The 11,526-nt window shown below is 33.8% G+C and overlaps 1 pseudogene; it reads right to left on the reverse strand.

The window, feature by feature from the left end:
* Positions 1-743: 743 nt before the first annotated feature.
* LOC149240017 (amino acid transporter AVT3C pseudogene) lies at positions 744-1,550 on the reverse strand (annotated as a pseudogene).
* Between the last annotated feature and the right edge of the window lie 9,976 nt (positions 1,551-11,526).

An 11,526-nucleotide genomic window follows, 5' to 3' on the forward strand; every position in this document is an offset into this window, starting at 1 on the left:
TTTTTCCTGTTTACTGAAGCCTTAGCCTACAAACTATGTGCTTCTACTTGCAACTTCAAAAATATCAGTATCAGAAAATGATAGCACTGAATGATATCCACTAAAAAGAGTTACAATCAATATTAGAAACCATAAATCCATGCTTAATGTCGTGATTGCATTGATAGCAACACAAGCAATTTGATAAATAGAAGAACTGCACTTTGATTTTGGTAGTCGATAATAATATTACATTTTTACATTAATTTTGGTTTGAACCTGTGAAGCTCAAGGCCCAAATATAACTCCATGCTTATTGTGTTTTCATGTTCTTGACATGGCTTGGAACCTCTGCCCTGGCCACTTACAAGAATGTTTATTTGCTACAGATTTGAGTAATAGACGAAACTGACCCACCAATGCCAAAGACAATGTCGAATACGATGAGCAAGGCATCAGCAAGGATCCATATCAGAGATAATTCATGCCAACAAGCATGCAAATGAAACAGAGCAAAAAATAGAAACCCTAAAATACAACCAATACTGCTCCCAATCAGAGATAAAAAAATCTGCAAATGAAGGGATTGGAATTGACACTATTGTTATCGAGAAAATCGCAAGAGATCTGATCATGAAGGAAAACTCCCCTCTGCTAAACCTCCCTTCTAGGACTTCATAAATAGGATTCATCATTAGTGGAAATGTGAACAAAAGGTTCAGACATAGGGCAATATGAACAAAATCTGTGATCCAGCTTTTCCCCTAGTTTAGAGTCACCATATCTCTGGTTGCACTTCCAAAAGAAATATACCCGAATGCTTGGAAACCCCCATAAATGAGAGAAACGAAGAGAAATGCAACGGCCAAAACTCCACCAAATCTATGTTTTTTCTCCATAGCTAATTCCAGGGGAAAAATCATGCTTACCCCTTCAAATGCATAGATTGCTACACCCACTCCATAAGGAATAGCAGAGAAACCAGTGAAAGCCTGAACATCTGGACCCACAGTACTCAATATGGACAACACATCTTGCACCACAACAGTTAGCATTGCAGAAATGTCAACGATATCTGCAAAAATACTAAAAGGGGCCAGATGGGTAAGGGTTCGAATCCCACTCATGATGAGCTCCAGTGGAAAAATGGCCCATATGAAGCCTACCTTCCTGGTAACATCCAACGAGGTAGACAAATAGACTCCATGAGGATTCAACGAGGATTCTTGGGATTTGGGATTGGGTTGTGGTTTGGATCCTGTAAACATGAAAGACAGAGTATTCCCTATGAATATGAGATAACCCACACAAACTCCTGCCATGTAGAGGACCACCATAAAATCCACCATGGCTTTCCCTGTACTTCCGTAAACAGCAAAGCCCAGATCTCCAAAGCTATCTATTTTACGAAATCCTTGCCTTTCGAGGGCCCTCTTAGACCACACCAACATCATCATGCCATAATAGGCAATGCATGCCACCAGTGCCAGTACAATAAGGCCTGAGAGCCATCCAGTCTTCATGAAAGTGTAGGGCAATCCCAACACTCCTGCTCCTACAATCGATACCATTTTCGACTGTAAATATGTCGAGATTAATGGAGGCTACGAGGAATCAGAGTATCTTCCATGAATTCAAGAAACGGTGTTAACCTTGCACCCACCCTTACCTAAACAATTCTTTCCTTCGCAGCGAGGGAAACACAGAACATCACAAGGACCAGAGCTTCACCTACAACAGATGAGAAAATAACTAAGAGAAAAGGGCATTCCCCTGAAATTTCCTTTAATTTGAGTAACATTTAGGAACTTTTCGAGAGTAGTTTAGCAATGCTAACTCTCGTGTGCCGGGGGGCACTAGAAGCCCAGTAATCTTCAGATCTGCAACACCCACAAATATGCCTCAATTTCAACACAAACATGGGAAAAACAGGCACTACCTGCAATGGAAAAATCTCATAGAACTTACGCGTGAGAACCGGAGGAGGCGATGGCACAGAAGAATTGGAGACCGCGATTGTTGAGTCCTTCATCTCGACATCTTGAGTAGCCATCCTGGGCTTGCTCGTTAAACCTGAAATGGACCATTTTCGACTGTAAATATGTCGGGATTAATGGAGGCTACGAGGAATCAGAGTATCTTCCATGAATTCAAGAAACAGTGTTAACCCGCACCCACCCTTACCTGAACGATTCTTTCCTTCGCAGCGAGGGAAACACAGAGCATCACAAGGACCAGAGCTTCACCTACAACAGATGAGAAACTATTTGTAATTTGTAACTATTTCCAACGAATTTGTAACTGTTTTGATCGACGGTTCAAGTTTTTGTAATCGTCTAACATCTAATCGTACGGTGTCCAAGGATGACAGGTAGGCAAAAAGGGGGATGGATTTCAAAGGGAAACGCCTTACGGCGTAATTATGTTTTAGGGAAAATTTCATAAAAATTTATATTTTACATTGGTTAATGTTAAATTAATAATAAGCAATAGACAAATCAAATTTTATAGTTTTGTTTTAGAGGGAACTAACAAATTGAGATGTGCAGCCATAAAAATCGCTACACAAATATCTAAATTCATGGATGGATATTGCAATGATATACTTAAATTATGACATTATATTGTGCAAAAACTAAAATAAGGCTTTCAAGTTATTGTTCAACCAAATGTTTGAAAATTAGTTTTTTAATAATGTAAAAAACTTAATACTCTTTTTTAAATGCTAAGCATTATAAATTACATTGGTCAATGCTAAACTAATATTGGTGCATAGGAAAATCAATTGCTAGAGCCTTGAGCTAACTAGACCAATAAAAACAAATTCTCATGGTAAAATTTGGGGTTGGTCAATTCTAAAAATACCATGGCAAAAAGGATCAAAATATTTGTCACACTACTAACTTTCCATTTTTTAATTCAACAAAATTAATAATAATATTTGATTGCTTTACATATTTTTCTAAATTATAAAAGCAAAATTTTAAAAATTTTCATGTAATTTTTTTAATCTTTTTAAACTTTAATAATTATTATTATTATCACAATAATTAAATTACATATTAAATTATTATTTTTTAAATATTATATTAAAATATATATAATTATTATTTTTTAAATATTATAATAAAATATATATAACTATTAATTTGTAAATATTATATCAAAATATAATTAAACATCATTGTTAATTTAAAACTATAAGGTTTTATATTAAAAACATTTACGAATAAAAAAAATTAAAACATTATTGTGAAGTGAGTGGGTTTCACTTTTCCACCGAGGTTCTATTCTTAGAGATAGGTTAGCCTCTATAAACATTAAAATAAACTTTAAAAATATGAAAATGTCAGGGCGTTTAGATAAAATTTGAAGCTCACCACAAAATTTGTTATGGAATTTATTTACAATGTGACTTACATATTTTAAAGGAAAAAATATATACATTATATAATGGTGGGATGATCAAATTTGTAAAGTTGGAATCTGTCAAAAAATAAAAAAACATTTCAAAATATTTTGTAGCAGGGATGATTGAATCTAGTTTTTAATGGTGAAAATGGATTCAACATTATCAAAAACTCCTAAACACCTAAAATTTTGACGTTTGACAGCTAGATTTACAAAAATTCCTACCAAACTTTATCAAAATCTTACCCAAATTTCTATAAATTTCAGAGGAAATTTGAAAAATAAATAAACTATGACATATTTAAATACCATGCTTTAAATAATTTGATTAATATTACTTAAAATTTTAATAATTACTTGTAAATTCTTGTAGTTTAAAAAATTAGAATTTATGACATCTAAGTGGTCATAATTATCTTAGAATTGCACTTCAATTTGACATTACTATTAAATGTCTCTTCCCCATTACTATCAAGTACTTAAATCACCTCATACTTTTCAAAACTAATCAGGTTTATATATATATATATATATATATATATATATATATATATATATATTAAAAAAATAATTTATAAAAAATAGTTTTATTAAATAAAAAATTATATTTAGGTGAATATAATATGTAATATAAATTTAAACTAGCAATTGCACTAGATGTTGCAAGGAAATGTCGTAACACAATAACATATAGCACTAATTAATGATTCCTTAACAACTATTGAAAGACAAAAAAATATCAAGAAAAGGCAAGGACCATGCTATAATAAAATCATACTACAATATTTTTTCCTTGAGCCTTACAAATCATGAGGCCTATGTTGAAGTTAAATACCGATCGTCATTTGCTACCTTCGAAATCAGAGGTCGTTTTGGTATAATTCCTCCATATTTATTCTTGATCACTTCCTCCTGCTATAGTCTTTGGTACAATTCCTCGATATTTATTCTTCATCACCTTCGTAATCAGAGGTCGTTTTGGTACAATTCCTCCATATTTATTCTTGATCATCCATATTTATTCTTGATCACTTCCTCCTACTATAGTCTTTGGTACAATTCCTCCATATTTATTCTTCACCACTTTACAACTCCTCCATATTTATTCTTCACCACTTTACAACTCCTCCATATTTATTCTTCATCACTTCCTCTTGCTATAGACAACCTTAATCAGTACAAAGATTTTTTTTTATAGTTTGAAACATGTGTCTACAAAGGACTATAACAATTTTGTAAATAAATTTTGAATTTCTATGTGAATTAAGATCTACCCTTGAATAAAAATGGACATATCTCCAATTTAGAAATTAAACCCAAGAATAGCATCAACTACACCTCTTCTTAAGAAAATTGCATGTGTTTCTCTTTTGAATTTTGACTCACCTTTGTATTGTTTCCCTTATGATTCTTGAAACTATTCAAAATATCACATTGCTCTATACCACTAATCTCCTTAGTGTCTGCCATGTTCTTGTTTTAATCCAAATTTTTTGCTTAAGTAAATCTAACCCATGTCATGCAGTTGAAAATAATGTAGAGATCATTACAAAAATTATCTTCCCTTGTAGAGTAGTTTGATATATCATGTTAATGTAGAGTAAGGTTTAAAACTTTTCACAATTTAAAAAATGAAAAATATAACTAAACTAATTAAAAAATCAAAATGTGATTGATTATAGTCATTTACAAAATTGAAAATATTTAGTAATCTTTCAAAAATGTAATTCATCTTAATTAATTTGAGATATCATTTACAAAACACATAATAATGAATAATTTCTCAATAAGTAAAAAAATATAAATAAGTACTTCAAAATAATTAACCAACCATTTTCGTCTTAAAAAAACTATATATTTCAATATGAATGATGTACCAAATTTAAAAAACTCTATAATCATATTCTTTTCTTTTTTATGAATTTTTTCTAAAGTACCCAATGTCCAACTTCGTTGTTCACAGAACCCTCTCACCTACCCGTGCTAAATTTAGCGGCGCCTCTTCTTATTCTTCGTTTGCTTTTGCCGCCGCTTCATCTTCAACTGGTTTCACCCTCGACAGATCCTCGTCGCATGTTCGATCCACGCGGCGTCCCATTACACCAAAATGAGATGTCCCCATGAAGTCCATTCCTTGTGCTCCACCTAGGAAGATGTGTATGTGTTCACCCACGAATCGCCCTAGTTCGTTCCATTGCAGTCTTCATAGAAATACCAGTAGTCACTCCTCATCTACGCATTCTCAGCTGAATGCGAGGAGATCTTCCATGACAAATTCATTGGTAAGGATCGACAGTGTGGAAGGCGAATGGGTGAAAAGAGCCCTCACAGCTCTAATACGCCCCTCCAACCACCACATGTGAAAGAGATTGACTTTTCAGCCACGACCAAGCAGGCTCTATCATATGACCATGGCCCAAGATATCTCTTGAAGCTCACATCACGCTGCCACCTCCCTTTTTAGCGTTCCTTTTGTCCTATTTAGCTGATCATTCGGCTCATGAGTACAAAGGAGTAGCCTGCAGTTTTTGTTGTAATAGATTCAAGTCCGGCACCTGGTCATGTTATAACCCGAGTGGTGCATTCATCATTTTTCCCTTTCTCAGTATTCACAACACTGGGTCGTTACACTAGCTAACCTCCATAACTGCCTACAATGATCAGATGGCGGGAATCATTCCAATCGTCTAACACATCAAATCAATAGCTCAAGACACGACACAATGGCACATAAGGGAAATCATTTCAGCGGGAAATGCCTTACGATGTAATAATATAATATGTGATATAAATTTTAAATAATATGGTTTTTATATAAAAATTAACATGTTATTTTATGATTTTGTTAGATTTGATTTTGATTTTTTTAATATTATTTTTGAAATTAAAAAAAAAAATTGTTTTAAGCAGAGTCTTTTGGTAAAAATCACATTAGAGAAATTTTTGGCCAACGCATTTTGAACCAACAAGAAGCCCAAAAAAAAAAGAAGAAAAAAGAAGTATTTTATGATTGAGATAAAAATTAGGGTATTTATATAAATTAAATGGCTGTAAGTGTTTATATGTATCAATATATAAGAAATATTACAACACTTCATCATACATCTCAAATTGCTTAATTAAAAAAAAGAAAAAGAAAAAGGAAAAAAAAACTAAATATAACTTTATTTAAAATTATATTATGATCATTATTAGTAAAAATAATTAATATATAATTTAAATATATGTGCATTTAAAAAAAACATGTAACAAGATTAATTATGGAGATTCATCCTACTTTATTATGGAGACGATAAGCTTTGTTATAATACCATGGCTTATTAATACCACATGTCTAAAAAACCATAACTCATTTCGTATGACATTTGTTTATATAACATTTTTTTAATTAATAAATTTAATTGAAAGGGAAAAATGCACAACTATAGAAACAGGTCTAGACCTTTGATCTCTGTAAACTATTAAGAATATTTTAAAATATTCTATAAAGATTAAATCCCTACCATTTACTTAATAATTGTTGATAATTAAGTTAAACACTGGGAAGCCCAATTCCAAAATAGATATGCCTATTAACACAATTAAGAAGGATAATGAATTTTTTAATTAACTAAAAAAATATAATTAATAAATGTTATTTAAAATTTGAAATTAATAAATTTTCATAATTAATTGGAAAAATAAAAAAGAATTAAAAATAATATAAATTTATAATAATTAAATTAATGTATTTAATTTAAATATATTAAATTTGTTACTTAATATAAAAAAATACAATTTCTCATAAGTAATGGGAGATTTAAAAACTAACTTTCTTGGATGGGTTATTAGATATGTAGGTTTTTACCCTGTACAAAAATTCCCTGCATACGAATTCAAAAAACAGAAAATAAACAATAGCGAGAGCATAACACATAAAACAAATACACACAGAGATTTTCCCCTAGATCCAAAAACTAGGACTACCAAATTGATTTTTCATTATGTTCCTTTCAATGTTACAATACATATATATACATGCCGAAGCATCCAATACCATGGACCGAAAACCATCGCGCCCAAAACCATGTGTGAAAACCATGCACAAAACCACAGGTAGGTCTGCCCACCTAATATAGGGTCCCAAAAAATCTCCCTGGGCCGTTGCCCCGGACCCTATAGAGGGGGGCTACCACCCCCTCAAACCCCATGTGTCCCCTCCACTGCGCAATCGGCACAACAAAGGGGGGGCTCTGCCCCGCCTCTAACCCCCCCGTTAACTAGGGCAGCTAGTTGTGGAAAGAATATAACACAACCCAACAAGATATAGTGTGTGATATGATGCAAGAGAAGATAAAAAATGTGGTGCAAAGAATTGGATAGGTGGAAGAATCAATTAAAGGATGAGTGATTAGATGGTGGTAATGGGGTTAGGATAATATGACAATCCTTAAACATTGTTCCTGATTTAGCTATAGTATAATCCCACTTTTATTTATGAACATGTTTTTGATAATCATTAATGCCCCATGTGGATGGGGGAAGACAAATCACTCAACTTCAAAGGAAATGGAATGGGAAAGGACTCCCCATAAGTTTCCATTATGATTTTGGCATCATGTGATGAATCAACCATGAATGTGCCTACTTATGTGAGGGTGGACGTGATCTCTAATTTTCTTAGTTGGTTGATAGTTTTCCTATTTCAAGGCATGTCCCTACAACCTTCCATTCTGAAATGTTCTTTTATTTTTCCCATCTTTATGGGTGATTGGGATATGGACTCCTCCCTTTACTGTTAGTGGTTTAAGGGGTTGAGACTTTGGTTTTGGATTTTTGGTGGTTCTAATGGTTTAGAAGGTGTGCTTGCTAACTACATGGGGTCTGACTCTTATGGTGCCCACCTACATAAGAAAGGAAAAAAGAAAGAAGGAAACCTCTACTTCTCGAGGAACAACCAAAGCAATCAATTTAGGGTTGAGATATGTGACTTGCATCAAATAATACATGGCACATGAAAATGCTCTATAGGTTGATCAAGTGACACTAAAATCCTCCCCTAGTATCCCACCTTGCTTCTTGGTATAAGGGAAGGAAGTCATCCTGCCTCCCCATCTTTATCTACCCACCGTGTAGCTTTCTCATGATTCCCATGGTAGGTTGTACCCTATCATGTAGAATTGAATTAATACCCTCCTGAAACTTGAGGAAGAAAAATAGAAATTCCATGTTAAATTTGTGTCCCACCAACAAAGAATTAAACGATGGTTTGATGAGAAATCTGCTAGTGACAAAGAGTTTCGTATGGGTGATATTGTTTTGAAATGAGATAAACCCCATCAGGACAAGCACAAACACACTAAATTCCAATCCTTGTTGCCTGACCCATTCCTAATCCATGAAAAGTTTGGCCCGCATACCTATAGAGTGAAAACCTTACACAGGGAGATTGAGCTCCCTCTCCATTAATGGCCAAGACCTTAAGCTGTACTTTCAATAATAACTCTTTGAGCTGTCCACCTCCCACCCCACCCCTCTGTGCATATTTTTCTTGTGTTATTTTCCCTTATGCCGCATTTTCTTTATTTTGTTTATCGCATTTTTTTTTTTTCACTTATTTCATTCAATTTTCATCTCAACTTTATTATAAGGTCCTTGTACATAAATAAGTAGCCTCGTACATAAATAACTTTCCCATCCTATGAATAAATGGTGCAATGTCATAAATGAGACTATGGTAACTGTTCATCAATTAATCAAACTTATATCTCCTTCAATTGGTTTATTCCTGAACATCTTATGAGTTTGTTTCATGTAAATGGAAAATAAGAATTGGATATTGTGGGTAACTTTACTAAGCTATGAAACCCAAATCCTTAATAGGATCTCCATGCCATAATTGCTCTCAAATCAATAAATTGTGTGCTTGAATTTTTCAACCCACTTGTTAGAGAAGGGATGGGGATAAGATTAAAAATTGTGAGAAAACCTATTTCAAAAAATATTAGTCTCTGAAACATAAGGAACAACCTCTCTGATAGTAAAATAAGTCGGGATCCTGTCACAAAGACTACCCAAATAATGCAAAATTGCATGAAAGCAAAAACAAATAATAGGGTATAGGCATGATAAAGGCTTCCTACATAGAGAGGTGATGCAAACAACTTTGTCGAGGCTATGGACGTTGGATGGTAGGGAAACACTACTTGTGATTCCTTGAGTGACTTTGATGGGGCTATGGAAGCTCGCTGGAAGAAGAGAAACACAATAGGTTCATTTCTAATTTTTAACATTTTAAACTTGCATACATAATATCTCCATCTCTTATAAAAAAATTTAGTGTCTAACTCATATATTGATTGATGCATAACGAAATGAGACTAAGAAGAGTTAACAAAGAAACTAAACTTTTAATCAAGGACAAAAAATTAAACAGGTGACAACCATTGATTCAGATCAATAATTCCCTAATGAGTACGCTATGTTATAAATAAGTACTAAACCAGAGATGCTAAGGTCCTACTAGTGAATCTTCTAAAATTTGGAGTCCCGCTACTTTGATTTTTCAAGTGATGAATCTCCTTGTTTTCGCTAAGTCAACTAATATACAAATGGTTACACTTGTTAATTTTGGAAAAGAATCTTAGAGCACCTTACTTCCTTAGTGCAATGCAACATTGTCTAGCAGTTTAGTGCACCTACCAAGAATAATGCAGTGCCATTCATTAGCGTGGCACATCACTACTCCTTTGTGTGGCTCAACATAAAGTAGTGCCCTAGTACATTGCCTACCAACAATGCACAAGCTTCCCCACGAAATAACAATTATTGAGCATTAAAATCCCCTCACATGTGCGAGAAGTTATAAAAGGGAGGATACCCAAGTCATTTTTACCCCACTCTCTTGTCACCAAGTCTCTTAACTTATCGATGTAGAGAAGTTTATCACTGTGTCCACTGTTGTTGATCCTTGTGCCACTGCTGGGAGCTAGATGGTTGTGCCAAGTATCAAGTAGGCCATTGTGCCCAACTCTATCTTTTCGTTTTCCTTATTTCTTTTCTTGCACATCCATTCAACTTCCAATTTTTTGGCCTTCCTTTACCCCTGTTTACTTTATATATATACCTATATACAAACATTTATAACCTTTCCTCCCATCTTCTTTCGCCTTATTTCTCTCACTTAACCAAATTTCCTTGTTCCTTTTCTCAATCCCATAATGTGATCTTACACATTTATTTGTATTACAACACATCATCCTAGTATCCCCACAGGGGCTTCACTGGGGAAGTAATACCATACCACATGCATTCATATTGGGGGATCTATATTGAGGAAAAAATCACATAATATATTGGGGGATATATAGGGGATAAAGGGCTTTATATTGGCAGGTACAAAAATTGAGCTCAAATTTAATGAAAAAATATAAAGGGGTATAAAAAATGTTAATGAAAAAATGGATATCTACAATATCTAGTGAAAGTAGGGGTTTTTTAAATTGGGAAGGTGTACTGGTTTTGTATTGGTAGGGGGTTAAATAATGTGATTTTTAGAGATATTTTCCAATACATAGTCAAATTAAGGGTATTGTTTAATATTCCATGAACGCACATGATATGTCAGAGGTTCATTGAGTGAATCCTCCATGAGTATCCCTAAAACTAATGCACAACCTCACATTTCTTCCTACACAACGAAAGGATCACCTTCACTAAATCACTGCGGCACATCTTTCGTCATTTGTGTATCCCTCCTCCTTATACAATGATGCGAATCAAAAGTTTTTTTATAATTGAAAATCTCGTTGCCTCTACCCTTCTCCTTGCACTGAGACACATCCTCCCATCTATTCACATGATATGATGCGAAGTGTCACCTCTTCCCTTGTGCAATGACTTATTTGTACTCATCAGATTAAGATCATCCAATGTGGAATGAAATTCTTGACCCCAATTTGTTACTACAATTCTCAATGCCACCAATTACCTCTCGCTTGTGCTAGGACACATCTTCCTTTAATAGTCTATGACCTTCCCTTGCACAATAACACACTTAATGGCTATATTTTGTGCAATTCACTACAATTATTTTGGGGTTTCCTAACATTTTCTGTTACCATGAACATTTTTGAGATGTCAGGTACTATATATTTG

This window comes from Pinus tabuliformis, chromosome 8 (assembly GCF_031772625.1).
Source record: "Pinus tabuliformis cultivar Carrire ecotype Pingquan chromosome 8, CPIR1, whole genome shotgun sequence".
Taxonomy (NCBI): domain Eukaryota; kingdom Viridiplantae; phylum Streptophyta; class Pinopsida; order Pinales; family Pinaceae; genus Pinus; species Pinus tabuliformis.